Source organism: Cynocephalus volans, chromosome 7, assembly GCF_027409185.1.
Source record: "Cynocephalus volans isolate mCynVol1 chromosome 7, mCynVol1.pri, whole genome shotgun sequence".
In the NCBI taxonomy this organism is placed as follows: Eukaryota; Metazoa; Chordata; class Mammalia; order Dermoptera; family Cynocephalidae; genus Cynocephalus; species Cynocephalus volans.
In genome coordinates this window covers 130,885,654-130,901,273 of record NC_084466.1, presented here as the reverse complement: position 1 = coordinate 130,901,273, position 15,620 = coordinate 130,885,654, and the positions used below count along the sequence as shown (strand labels likewise).

At 37.1% G+C, this 15,620-nt stretch overlaps 1 pseudogene; it reads right to left on the bottom strand.

Annotated features, from left to right (window-relative positions):
• Window positions 1–11,567: 11,567 nt before the first annotated feature.
• Window positions 11,568–14,021, bottom strand: LOC134382512 (cleavage and polyadenylation specificity factor subunit 5-like; annotated as a pseudogene).
• Window positions 14,022–15,620: the final 1,599 nt, after the last annotated feature.

Sequence of the window (15,620 nt, the reverse complement as noted above, 5' to 3'; positions counted from 1 at the left end):
AACAGGAAAAAATAAAAGGTTGAAGAAAACTAAACAGAGCCTAAGGGACCTGTGGGACACCATCAAGCCGACCAACACAGGTATTTTGGGAATACCAGAATGAGAAGATAGAGAAATAAGCAGAGAGAATATGTGAAAAAATAATGGCTGAAAACCTTCCAAACTTGATGAAGGATATGAAAATAAACACCCAAGCAGCTCAACAAATTCCAGATAAGATGAAATCAAAGCAACTCAGCAAGATACATCATACTCAAACTTTTGAAAGACAAAGGTGGAGAGAGAATCATGACAGCAGAAAGAGAGAAGCAACTCATTGCATACAAGGGATCCTCAACAAGATTTTATGCAGATTTCTCATCAGAAACTTTAGAGGCCATAAGGAAGTGGGCTGATATATTCAAGTGCTAACAGAAAAAAATTGTCACCGAAGAACCCTGTATCCAGCAAAATTGTCCTTCAAAAATGAGGAAGAAGTTAAGATGTTCCCCGACAAACAAAAGCTGAGGAGTCTGTTACCACTAGACCTGCTCTGCAAGAAATGCTTAAGGGAGTCCCACAAGGTGAAATAAAAGGACACTAGACAGTAACTTAAAGTCATATGAAGAAATAAGGATCCCAATAAAGGTAAATACAAGGGCAATTATAGAACCTAGTATTACTGTAACAAGAATTTGTAACTCTACTTTTTGTTTTCTGCATGATTTAAGAGACTAGTACATTTTTAAAAACAATTATTAGTCTAAAAAATGTATGAATATAGGTGGGTTATAATTATCAATATTTACCATATTAAAAATTAAAACCAAGGGCTGGATGGTTAGCTCAGTTGGTTGGAGTGTGGTGCTGATAACACCAAGGTCAGGGGTTCAAATCCCCTTACTGACCAGCTCCTGCCTCACAAAAAAACAACAATAACAACAACAACAACAAAAATTGAGAAATTAAAATATATCTATTGATTAATTCATTTAAAAGTTATAATAACAAATACATTACCAATGTTAACACAAATAACTTCTTTCAATAAAAATAATAAAAATTTTCAAAGCAATAAAAAAATTACTGAGAAGAGTAGCATTTCTTTCAGTTTTACAAGTTGCTTTTAATGTCTGCCCTAATAGAAGACAGATTCTCATATCTGTTTCTATATTCAAACTGTTGTGATATCACACATCATTTAGTCTCTAGAAAACTCCATTGTACACTTGTGAAATAATTGAGAGTTTAAAAAGGCAAATAACATCCTAACATTATTATGAAAACAGCTTTGATCTTACAGATCCCTTGAAAGTGTCTCTTAACCCCCAGGCCACATTTTGAAAATAGCTGTCTTAACTGATCAAAATTCTTTTTTAAAAGTTTTATTTATTTATTTATTATTTTATTTTATTTTGTCAATATACAATGTGGTTGATTATTGGGGCCCATTACTGAAACTTCCCTCCCTCCTCTCCCTCCCCCTCCCTCCCAACAACCTCATATCTGTTCACTTGTCATATCAACTTCAAGGAACTGTAATTGTTGTGTCTTCTTCTCTCCTCCCCCCACCGCCAGTTTATTTGTGTATTCATTTATTTATTTATTTTTAGCTCCCACAAATAAGTGAGAACATGCAAAATTCTTAATATATAAAATCACCTCTGTTTCCACCTTAACTTTGGCTATTTTGTCACAATTAATTCTTCTAGTTTGCTGGAGGGTTTGAGAAGTTTTGGGTTTTTTTATTTTCATTTTGTGAATATGAAATGTTTTCTGAGCATCCACCTCAGAAGAAAATTAATGAAGTGGATTATAAACTATATTAGAAATTTAATCATGTTTTAAAACAAGCAGGATTTGTACTTTTTTATTTTTAAAACATTCTAGTAATTAAAAAAAGAGACGGTGGAGTATTTAAATATTCATCAAAACAAATTGCTTAAATTATATATATAATATGAACTGATATGGAATATACAAGAATGCATATTATTGAATGAGAAAACAAGTGGACTGATCCACATGTAAGAAATTTAGAAGTCAGTACTTTGTCCTGACAATAAGTAAAAAGCTTAACAAACTGAAAAATCAAAAACTCTTCTTAGATTTGTAGAGAAGTGAGGTCACAGGGCAAACTGCTGCCCCCAAATTGGAGCGACAGACAGGGGAATACTGAGAATCTCAACTTACTAGAGCAGAAACCTTAGCAGGAACCAGTGCCAGGGTAGGAAAACCTGAACTGTAATTGATGAATTGCTGGAGGCTCAATGTAGACAAATACAAGAGACAAAAACTTCAGAATGATATATAAACAAATAAATGGTGTGTGTAGGGGGGTAGAAGATACAACAATCACAACAATTCCTTGAACTTTTAAGACAAGTGAACAGATATGATGTACATGGGGGGAGGGAAAAGGGAAGGGGGAAAAGGAACAGGTAAAGAGATATGAAAATTAGCTAGAATATATATTGAGAAGTTAAAAAAAACAAAACAAAACAAAAAAACTTCAGAATGACCCAATCATGGAGAGGGGAGGGAATTCCCACATTTTAGTGAGTTTTACCTCCAGGAGCTTGAAGAGGTTTTCACAGTGATTATCAGGGAAAAATCTCCTCTTGCTTTCATGCTTCCAGGAGCCCAACAGGAAAAGTAACAACTTGAAATATGCTAGAGAATTCTGTTCTTCTAAACAAAGTCTTCTCTCAGGGGAAACTAACCAGATCCTAACCTGCTGGGGTTTTGTCAGAGCCTAACTGACATGGAGAAGGGAAATACCAGACTCCAGCCCACTCTAGCCATTCTCTCCCATGTAAGGGGGGTGGGAAGGACTGAGAAGCACATGTGAAATTCAGTCCAGAGGCCTGGGCTCACTAAAAGACTAAGACCTAATCATAGAACCTTACTATCACATTACTAAAGGCCTACTTACAGCAGTTCCTTTTACCTAGTACATCATGTCCAGCTGTCAAGAAAAATTACAAGGCATACTGAAAGGAAAAATCATTCTTTGAAGAGACAGAACAAAGCCCTGAATCAGACTCAAATATGACAGGGATGTTGGAGTGGTCAGACCAGGAATTTGAAACAACTATGATTAATATTGCTAAGTTCTAAGAAAGAAATAAAAAGAAATACTAGATATCAAAAACACTGCAACAGAGCTGGCCCGTGGCTCACTCAGGAGATAACACCAAGGCCATGGGTTCGGATCCCTATATAGGGATGGCCGGTTAGCTCACTGGCTGAGCGTGGTGCTGACATCACCAAGCCAAGGGTTGAGATCCCCTTACTGGTCATCTTTTAAAAAAAAAAAAACACTGCAACATAAGTCAAGAATACTTTTGATAGGCTTTTTAGTAGATTGGATGTGCTGAAGAAAGAATCTCTGAGTTTGAAGTAGAAACGGCCAAAACTGGAAAGCAAAAATAAATTAGACTGAAAAAAAAAAAAAACAGAATATGTGAGACAACTACAAAAGATACAACATACAGATAATGAGAATATCAGAAGGAGAGTAAAGAAAGAAAAGAAGAAATATACAAAGCAATAATGACTGAGAATTTTCCCGTTTAATGTTATACACCAAACCACACATCCAGGAAGCTCAGAGAAAACTAAACAGAATCAAGGCCAAAAAAACAAACAAAAAACCCCAAACTATAACTAGGCATATCATATTTAAATTGCAGAAAATAAAAGATGAAAAAAAAAAACCTGAAAGAATCCAGAGGAAAAAAACCCTAACCTATAGAGGAGCAAAGATAAGAATTATATCTGACTTTTCCTCAGAAATCATGCAAGCAAGGACAGAGTGGAGTGAAATATTTAGAGTGTTGAGAGAAAAAAACCCACCAAACTGGAATTCTGTACCTTGTAAAATTATCCTTCAAAAGTAAAGGAGAAATAAAGACTTTTGCAGACAAACAAAAATTGAGGGAATTTGTTGTCAGTAGACCTGCCTTGCAAGAAATGTTAAAAGAAGTCCTTTAGAGAGAAGGAAAATTATATCAGTCAGAAACTTGGATCTACATAAAGAAAGGAAGAGCACTGGAGAAAGAATAATTGAAAGTAAAATAAAAACTTTTTTTTCTTAATTGATCTAAAAACAGCACTTTGTTCAAAATAATAATAGCAGCAATGTATACATAATTGAATACATATATAAGCATAAATATTTTTTATGCATGCTTATGTATAAGTAAAACGAATGACAGCAAAGATACAAAGGACAGGAGGGAGAATTGGGATTACTTTGTTACTATAACGTACTCACACTGCCTGTGAAGTGGTATAGTATTATTTGAAAATAGACGTAGATAGTTGTAAATGTTTATTAAAAACTCTAGGGCAACCACTAAAAAAGGAAAAAAAAGTATAACTGATATGCTAAGAAAGGAGAGAAAATGTAATCATATAAAATGCTCAGTTAAACCCACAAAAGGCAGAAAAAGAGTGGAAGAAAAAAACAGGAACAAAGAACAAAGGCAACAAATATAAAACAGTGACAAACATGGTAGATACTAATCCAACTATATCAATAATTACATTAAACATCAATGGTCTAAGGCCAGTCCGTGGCTCACTCGGTAGAGTGCGGTGCTGATAACACCAAGGCCACGGGTTTGGATCCTATATAGGGATGGCCGGTTTGCTCACTGGCTGAGCGTGGTGCTGACAACACCAAGCCAAGGGTTGAGATCCCCCTACCGGTCATCTTTTTTAAAAAATAAAAATAAAAAAATAAAAAAATCAATGGTCTAAATGCACAAAACAATGGAATATTATTCAGCACTAAAACAAAAATATCTATCAAGTCATGAAAAGATATGTAGGAAACTTAAATGCATATTACAAAGTGAAAGAAGTCAACCTGAAAAGGCTACACGGTTTAATAGTTTATCAGGGAGTAGACTGGTGGCTTTATAAGGAAAGCAAATGAGCATGTGAAACTGTTCTTGCCATTCTCACCATGTGATTGCCCTGCACTGCCATGGTATTCTGCAGTTTCCACCAAGAAGGCCCTCACCAGATGTGCTCTCTGGACCTTGATGTGCTCTCTGAGTCTCCAGAACTGAAAAAATAAATTTCATTTTCTTATAAATTATCCAGTTTCAGGTATTCTGTTATAACCAACAGAAAATGGACTAATACATCATTGATATTTAAAGGCTGTACTATGAAATGCTGCAAGCATGAAGTCAGGAAACCTGAATTCTGGCCTGAGATCTGCTGGTCTTATGTAAAATAATTTCTCTCAAATCTCCTCTTAATGGTCTCCAAAAATCTCTCCTTAATGGCTCAATGTGTGTACATATAAGCTACCAGTAATTCATTACATAGAGATAATTCAATAGAAGGGAATGTTTCATCAGAATGACTCAGGAGAATAATAATCTGTATCATTTCCTCTTAGCAAGCAAATAACTGACAAATCTTCAAAAGTTCGATGTCCAAGAGTTACATACTCTTGGTTAATGATTGGAGATAGACTTAAGGAAGATTTTCTTTCTTGTGTAATATCTTGGAATAGATATCCAGATAGAAGTGGTAACAGTCAAGACTGTTTTTCCCTTATTTTTAAATTGGGACTAGTAATTCATGTTTCTTTAGAAAAAAATGGAAAACTATACCTATGAAATAAAATAATTACTTCCAGATTCTTACTCCAAAGATAATCTAAACATTTTTGTACTTCTAAAACAAACAAAAAAAAACTTTTTAGAATATCCAGGGATCAAAAGGGATATACAGATAATTAAATTAACATTAAGTTAAAATACTTTTTATTGTAGAACTATTCTCCCTTTAATTATTAAAACCTGAAATACAGCAAAATTCAATATATTTAAATAGTGAATGAATTCATTGACCTAGACTTAAAGCCTACCAAAAAAGATTTAACTACTAAAAGTTTTATGTAGTTTAAAAAAGAGTATATACTTTAAAAAATAATAAAATCAATAAAATCAATGATGCAGAGTAATGTTCCTAGTAGTTTCAAAGGATATGCTTTTGACTTTTGGCAAACTACAGCAAATAGGATAAACTGTTCAATATTTTTTAGACAGCAGCTTATCAACATAGAAAAGAAATAATTAATTTAGGTCTTTACTTCACATCATCTCATAAAATATATTCTTGATAGGTCATAAAATGCCAGAATAACACAGACTAAATTAAAAAAGATATGCAATGAATGGAAAAATATTCAGAATTCCAAGTCATGAAGCAAAAAAAAAAAAAAAAAAAGGTAATATCAGAAAACAAAGAAATATGTTTAATTTTTTTAATTTTCAAAAGAGAATTTCATAAAATAAATATTAATATGAAAGCAGCCAAACAGAAAATATATCTGACATAAATAACATGGGAAGCAATATAAAAAGTAAATTATCACACGGAAAAACACATAGCTTTACCAGCAATTAAATACGAGTAAATTATTAAAAAAATTCTGGAAAGGTAAAGAAGAAACTGTTGATAGTGATGCTTTCAGGGGAACTAGAGGTCTAAATAAGCTAAAAAAAAAAATACATATAAGAAGTTGAAAGCTATAGAATATTAGTTCCCTGAAAACATCACCCAAAAATCCATCAGTCAAAACAATCACATGATAAAACAAAGCGGAGTTTATTCTTATCCGTGGCAAGGAAAAGTATTACCTTGACATATGTTGGTCATTTTACTATAAACTTGTTTAAACTCATAATACTCAGTGTATTTTTATAATTTGTGGTTGGACTATTATTATCCTAGACAGTTTTGTGAATTGAAAACATGAAAACGGCCAAATTAGTGGGCCCAAGAAAATATACTGAACAAATATCTCAGCCTACTGCCAAGACTGAAAAATATGTATTTTTCTGTGTTTACAAATGTTCACACAAGGGTACTTCAAAAAGTTCATGAAAAAAATATGAACCTTTCCATGCACTTTTTGAGGATCCCTTGTGTATGTAGAAATTTTGGGAAAGTGTTTGTATTAGCACTTAGCTTTCTCACTTATTGTTTGCAAACATATTTGAGAGGGGATTAGTAAGTGGTAATTTGCAAAAGGAGTTTGAAATAAAAGAGGCCTATGTTTTATTTAAAGGACATCTTAAAGTCTGTACTTTCAATCTTAAATTCTTTTACTGTGGAGGCTGCATTCATAGAGCAGCAAGTACAGTGCTGGGCATAAGTATATGGGCTAAATAGATAATGCTATTTTCATAATCATGATTTTTAATATGAGGACACCTGTGTTGTATCATTTATCCAAGATATGGAGATTCTCTTCCTCTTTGATCTATACAGAAGGGAAGGACCATAACTTCAGTGTCTTGTAATGAACTCGTGAATGAGTAGGAAGATTCTCAAATAGGACGACTTATTTACAACTGCCCTATCTTCACAGAAACTAATTGACTTCTGAGCAATTTCAAGGTATAAAGTGCATTCTTGGATTAAACTTGAACTCTGACTGGCTTAAGTAAACTGTAAGGAGGTTTAGAACGTCTGAATTCAGTTGAACCAAGTAACATACCAGTAAGATTGTTTTTCTAAAGACAGGATATCTCTTGCAACTGTCATACTGTACTGAGTTTTGTAAGGTTCTTAACTCTTCTAAGGAAGGCTGCAATGAAAGCTTCAAAGCAACTTCTAGGAGGGAACATTCTCCAATTATGTTAGGATCCTTATAAAAGGTAGACACTCAACTCACAGTGGCTTGAATGAGAAAATTTATTGGTTCAAATCACCAAAACCCAGAGAGAGTGCAGTTCTCAGGACTGATTTATTCCAGTGGCTCTGCTCCATCTCCCTCTCATTATTTTGTTTTCTTTTGGTGTCAGCTTTACTCTCAAATAGGTGGGTGACATGGCTGCAAGTTTCAGGACTCTTACTCACACAACATAACATAGAGTGAAAGAGGGAAAAGTCATTTTCAGAAGATATCTAAAAAGTAGAAGCCACCAGCAAACTTCTCCTGGCATCTCAATGGTGCAAATTCCTGAATTAATTCCTTAAGAGAAGATGAGGTTATCCTTAATCAGTCCCATCCCTGAAGGTATGGGTGAGGTCAGCCCTCCCTAAAGCACATGAGATACATGGAAGAAGAGTGATTCCTACAGCAAAATTTGGGTTAGGAAAAGAAGAAGGGAAGAGGTAAAGTTTGGGTAGAAAACCAATGATACCTGCTAGGAATAAACCCTTAGTTTTCTTCTAGTCCAGACACAGGATAATATGGGAAACAATCTCTACCATTTACTATCATATAGTAAAAAGGATCTGAAGTGGTTTACAAAAATACTTATTATAACAAGATAAAATATGAGTAAAGGGGAAAAAAGTATAGAAAAAAGATCAAACAAGGGATGAGTCCACTATATAAAAGTCATTCAATATGACCCTGTCTGCTTGCTACATGTGGGCTGCAAATTTAAGTCTGAGCTTCCTATCTGCCAATGAAAGGAAGTGAACTTAATCAGTACTATATCAACCAGGCTTCTTTTGATTGCAAATGATAGAGATCCAAATTGACATAAACAAAGGAAATTGATTGGCTTTTTTTTTCAATTTTCTTTTCTTTTTTATTAATATTTTACATTCTATGATGTTGTTGTGGAGCCCTTCAGAGGTAGGGGGAGAGGGAAAAGGGGAAGTGTGATGGATGAAAGAAGGAGGAGGAGGGGTGGGATTGAGGCCTATGGCACCCCCCTCATTCCCATAGGGAGACCAGGAGTCTTCCAGTGGTGGCTTGGTCATTGCCAGGCTGGGTGTAGATGTCAGGGGGGTGTGGCAAAAGCCCTCACCCCCCACCACACCAGCTCAGGAACCTGGGGCCCTTCTTGCTGTGGCTTGGTGGTCATCGCTGGGTTGGTTGCACCGTGTCAGGGGTGTGTGGCCGAGGCCCACAGCCCCCTACCACCCTGGCTGGGGAGAGCCTAAGGCACTTCTTGCAGCAGCTTGGAGGTCATCACTGAGCTGGTTGGACATGTGTGTGGAGGGGTGTGTGGCCGAGGCCCTCAGATGCACCCTCAGTACTGGTTGCGGGGGTCAGGAGGCATGGCTGAGGTCCCCAGCCCTCCCTCCTTTCTGGCTTGGTAGTCCAGGGGCTTCAGGTCCTTCTAGGTGTTATAGGCATTCTTTGGTGAAATGAGACCTTTACTAGTTAAGATCAAATTTTATCTCTGGTTGTGGGTACTTTGCTTTTCTTTCAGTTCTGTGTTGGATTATTTCCTGTTGCCACCACTTAAACTCTGTGCTGGAACTAATTTGTTGTCCTTTGCTTACTTCTAAATGGGGGAACTTCCTGTGGGGACCAGTACTTGAGCTGTATGGTTGAGCTAAATTGCTGCTCCACTGATAACTCCCTAGGGAAGTCTTTTTGTGCAGCTCAGGTTTTAATGGTTGATTTTATAGGTACTTCCAGGTCTAGAGAAATCCAGTGCACCTGGGTTGTGTAGAAACTCTGGTCTGGGCCTGAGTCTTTTCATCAAACTGCACCCCATGTGTTACACTTGCCTCTGTGTAACCGAGACGGAAAAAAGAGAAAGAAAGAATTCACTCAAAGTACCATCAACGAGGCCTGGAGGGACTGCTGCCCATCAGGGGAGCAGCCCTGATTCAAAATCAGCCTTTCTTTTTATTAACAAGACAAGGAAGTTTCACAAGAAAAATCAGTTGATTCAATCATCAAAGGACATAAAAACAGGCAGTGTAAAACTAGTAACAGCAGTAAATTAACAATGTGATATACCAGAATGTAATTTGTAAAAAGCTAGGTCAATTCGCCAACAAACAGCTTGTCCTTAGTAAACATTTTCCTTTCTACATACTATCTACAGCGATTTCTTTAGCATATTTAAACAGCATTCAAGCAGTTTTCTTAACATATCTAAAGAACAATCAATAGGTTAATAGTCAATAGTCATTCAAGCCCGAATCAAACCAGCAACCTGAAACAAAGTATACAATCCCATCCCTAAACAGTGATTAGAATTGATTAGATGGCTTTTGCCAAACTTATCTGTGGACTTTCGTCCTCTACTCAAGAGCCTTTTGGCTCATTCATGCATTACCTAAGAATCCTATTCTAAGATCAAAGGAGAATCAAGATTTCTAACCCACTACACCCATGCAATTCTGTATTCCTGACCAGTCTCCTCTGAGTGGTCCTATGCTGAGTGGGGGGAAGATCAGTTGTCCTTGCTGTGCCCCAGTGATCCCCCGGTGGGCCCATCTCCCACACCGTCCGTGCTCCAAACACTTCCCATGGGAAGGGCCATGCTTGGGTCCCTTGTGATGACTCACTGGCCTTTGAGTGGCTCCTTTTTCCAGTTGTGGCTCCTCGCTCCCATGTGGGTCCACGGGAGATCTGTTAATGCTCTTGCTGCCCTGAGGGCCATGAAGGCCCTCTTCTCCCCTGCTGCCTGCAAGCAACTTCATCCAAAGGGCACAGCTGTGGCTTTTGCCAGCTCCTGCTCCATGCACTCACCAGCTCCAGCTTTAGAAGCAGCCAGGGCTTGAAATGGTTGGAGCATTTTCTTTCTCTTATTGTGGCTTCTCCTGCCTTCATGCACTCCATAGGTCTCTCCTCCTCTTCCCCTGAGCTTTAGCGGCCCCAACTTGGCTACCATTGCTTTTTTATAGTTATAAATTGGTTGATTCGTGGGAGAGAGTGACACTGAGGACTGTCTATTCCGCCACCTTGACTGTAAGTCTGATTGGCTCTTTTAATAGAAAAGTCCATGAATGGATCTAGCTTTAGGCACAGATGGGTCCAGAGACTCAAAGTCCTCAGGACTTTTGCCTCTGTGTTGGTTTCATTCTCAAGTAGGCTCTTCCCACTTTGTAGTAAAGATAGCTGCAACTCTAGCATTACATGGTCCTTATGGCCAGTAATCCCAGTGAAAAGAGAGCATCTCTTTTCTGACAGTTTCAGAAAAAACCTTTGGTAGGATTCTGAATGGCCCTGTTTGTGTCATTCCCATTTCTGGACCAATACATGTGGACAAAGGAATGAGGAATTCTGCTTGGCTCACCTGGGTCATTTGCCCTCTCCCATGGGCAGAGGAAGTGAAGCTATATGAGTATGATTGACAATCCCACCAGGAAAGCACCATTAATCAGGGGCAGCTTCAGAAAGGAAAAGTTAGGCAGACAAAAAAATAAGACCTTTATAATGACATAATTCCACACACATAAAATATAAACAAATCAATTGTTTAGAAACCTAGCAACTCCCTAGACTGACACTTAAGAGAAAAATGTCTTTTCTAGGGCCTCAATAACACACCTATATAAATATTTTATACAGCTGTTTTCTAATACATTTTGTTTTGTATCTTTTGCACCATCAAGCAAGTGCCTTGGGGAGTTTAATTTAAATTAGGAAAGAAGGCGCTAATACTTGCCGATGTTATATCATAATCCTAACTGGTATTAAAGAAAATGGACTTTTTTCTAAAAAAAAAAAAAAGGAAGTATTAATTCTATATTTATTCCACTGCATAAGAATAATAGTTTAGAAATTTAAAAAACATTGCAGAGATCTCTCTAAACACAAGTAAAATTTTTTTCTAAAATAATATTATGTTTCTTAGATGAGCTGTTTTTTTTCCCAAATAGTATAAAAAGCCTGTGTAACACAGGTTTGTTACTTAGCAAATTACTCTTTCTAAATAGCCCCACTAAGTGATTAAGCAGAGTATCATGCCTGATATTTTGCTAGCCAGCTGTTCTCTATCACTGTTTGTCATTCTTTTCTCTGCCAGGAAGCCACAAAATGTCCTCACCGATCAGTATTAAATCCTAATTTACATGAATTTACCATCTGTTTTTTAACCTTGGTAAATCAAAAAGGCAACCGATCTGTCTGTCCATGGATAATTGTGTTTGTTTCAACTGCTAACAGGAAAAAACTCTGCATGATCTTTTTGAAGACCCCTTGTATAGATACTGAGGAGGTTCAAAACTTGGTTTCCATCAGTTACCAATGCAGTCATCAATGACCCAATCTTGCAGGACACCGTCTGAATGACCCAGTATCTCTGTCATTAAACATTTTAGTCCTTCAACTTCATCTTCTCCTGGGTTAAGTTCACCACCAGGTAATATGAAGAAAGTTTTTCCCAGCTGTAGCAGTAACACATAAGGTAGCTGGTGTTCCCATACGATCAGAACCCCTTCTACAGTCCCACTAATTTCTGTTTTATCAAATTCCTCCCTCATGTGCTGAAATCTGGCTTAACATAGTTTCCCTTCTCATAGAGAGGCTCTTTTGTACCAAAAGTACAACTGGTAATAGGGTACAGGTTGATGGTGTGCTCCAGGGTGAGAAGCTTGGTCTGCTGATAAGTACTTGTTGCTGAACTGGTTGACTCCCCAGGGCCAGCTGGTCTGCAAACAATGGGGCAGTACCACAGACATCCTGGCAAGCTCCAGCAAAGGGGGTCAGCAAAGTGGGAGGCAGGGGATACATTCCCTGCATAGGCAGTAGTTATCTGAGTCTCACTCTGCAGCCACTGCCCACTATTAATGACAGCACAAGAGGACATGCTTACTATTCAACTTTCACATTCCAGAATTTCTGCAAATACTACAAAATTTTATTAAAGTATCTTGAAGCAATGGCAAACAGGCTCTTATACATCTGATACTTAATGCCTAAGCCAAGAACAACTCTCCCTTAAGACTTCATTGTCTCCAAAGTTCTCATATCACCAAATCTTTCTGTATCTCCAAAGGTCCCAGCCTATCTGAGCTCACCTAATGTTACTTCCCCATCCCTATCTCTCCTTTTAAATCTCTTCTCATCCTCCCAAGGTAGCTCTATGACCGTTCCAAAATAAATCATGTATTGTCTCTGGGCTTCTTCCAATTTCTTCTGAAGCCACTGTCCTTATCATACCAAAAAAGATCCAAAGATTGAGAAATCTAAAGAATTATCCTTAGAAGGCAAGAAAAACTGTGAACACTGTTCTATTTTAACATTTGCATGTCTTGAAATGCCTTTATTATTTTTGCACTTCTGGATGATGTATTAGTCTGGGTTCTCCAGAGAGACAGAATCAATAGGATATGTTATAATTATATGAGAGGGATTTATTAGGGGAATTAGCTCATGCGACTATGAAGAGAAGTCCCATGATAGGCTGTCTATAAGCTGGATGTCGATAGGGTGGGGCCCAGTATAACTCCAAGAGCCTCAAAACCAGGGAAGCTGATGGTGTCCTTGGTATGAATCCTGGATCCCAAAAGCTGAAGAGTCTCAAGCTCTGATGTCCATGGACAGGAGAGAAGAGAATATCCCAGCTCCAGCGGATTGAGAGAGGGTTTCACCTTTTCCCTCTGTCTTTTGTTCAGTGGATTGGATGGTTCCTGTCCACACTGAAGGTGGGTCTTTCCCAACCAATCCACTCAGACTGTCATACTAATCTCTGCTGGAAACACCCTCACGGACACCCCTATAAAGATAGCTTTACCAGATTTCTCAGCATTCCTTCATCTAACCAAGTTGACACCTAGAATTAACCTTCACAATGTTCATACACTGATGTATTCCTAAATACATTTTAACCAAAATAAGTTCACATTAAGTCCATTTTATACCACATTTTTTTTTTTTTTTTTTTTTTAATAAAAGATGACCGGTAAGGGGATCTTAACCCTTGACTTGGTGTTGTCAGCACCACGCTCACCCAGTGAGCCAATCGGCCATCCCTATATGGGATCTGAACCCATGGCCTTGGTGTTATCAGCACCGCACTCTCCCGAGTGCGCCATAGGCCGGATTTTGACTGGTTTAGCTTTAACTGTGATTTGAAGTTACAACCATTTTCTCCCTCAGTACCTTATTTACTAAGGAGGAAAAAGCACTCAGTACCTTTCAGTGTTTCTCAATTTTGTTTCACTATCACCTCTCTAAGGAGACTTTTTTGCCTCCATCCCTCCCCCACTAATCACTCCCTCCTCATACTAAAATTTTCATAATAAAAAGTGAGATGCAAATGGCCTAATTTTAAAGAATTTTTCTTCCATTAGATTTATTTCTAGGCATTTGACATTGTACTGATGCTATTAAGCATGGTTGTACATGGTATCAACAGCTTTAGTGAGGTATAACTGACATACAATAAATGTACATATTTAAAATGTAATTTGTTTTAAAATGATATATACGAATATAAACTTCATTTTCTAATTTTTTGCTGGAATATAGGAATACAATTCTTGTATACTGACTTTGTATCCACTAACTTTGAATTCATTTATTAATTCTAATAGCTTTTTTAGATTTTCTTCATACAATCATAATGTCTGCAAAGAATTAGTTTTATGTCTTCCTTTCCAATCCTTAAATTTTTCATTTTGCCTTATATTAGCTAAGACTGCCAGTAAAATGGTGAATAGAAATAGTGATAGTGGGCATCCTTGTTTCATTCCACATCTCAGGAGAAAAGTGTTTACTATTTCACCATTAAATTTGTCTGCTGCAATCAAGTCATAGAACTTTAAATGAAAATTTCTTTAAAGTCATATAATTTCTTAGTCTATGCTTATAAAAATTGCTGTACTGATTCAATATTAGGTAAAAATAACTGTTGGAGTGAGTTGGAAGATTGGTCTGAGATTACTAAATTGTGAGAGTTGGCTTAGTGACCAAGAAAAGTGCTTGATGTATTCAAAGTGACATCACGTTGCTTTGGGAATAGAATTTAAAATAATCCACAGAATTACAGAAATGATATAAACATCCCAAAGATATAACTATTTTAGGCTATTATTTAGTAGAATTCTTTTGTTAGGATATGTAACAATGTAGTATTCAAGTAGAAGCTAAAGTTAATTTTAAACCAATTACTGTTGTTTAGAGCACAGCCTTATAACACCATGGTCACAGGTTCGAATCCCCATACTGGTCCAAAAAAAAAAAAAAAAAAACCCCATAACTGACTGCCTGCCTTTCCTTGAGGTATTACATAAAGAATACAGAAAAGTTAAAAATAAAATATGATTATTATTAGTTTGTATTTAGAAATGTTAATGCTGGAAAGAACTTACAAATGGGGAACTAAACTATAGAAGGTTATAACTTACTTATCAGTCAGGGTCCTGATAGGAAACAGATTGTATACTTTCATAGGGCAATTTCAAGAGAGTTTAATAGAGGAACTACATACAAAAGTATGAGCATAGTTTAAGAAAACCAATAAGGAATAAATAGTGCAGAATGCCAGAGCTAGTAACAGCCTGAAGCTATTAGCACCCATAAGCCTGAAGAGGCAAGGGAGGACTAGTTATCAGAACCCAGAAAGGGTATGAAGAGGAACAACTAATAGGAGCTATGACCCCTAAAGGGATGCAGCTAACTCACAACAATATGGTAGGGAGGAAACCTCCCACCTTTCCGTCTCCTGCCCGTTCCTTTCCACTGATCAAACCCAACCAGAAGATGAAGGGCAAGAGAGTCAATGATGCAGTTCATATAGGTTGGCCTCCCAGGACACAGAGCAAAGTGAAGAGTAGATCTGGAAGGGCAAACAGAAGATATCCAGCACAGTTACCAAAGTCACTGATAGAGTCAAGACCAGAATCTAGGAGCTGACTCCCAATTCAGTGTGCTCTTTTTCCACTAGCAAAGTAATCGATAC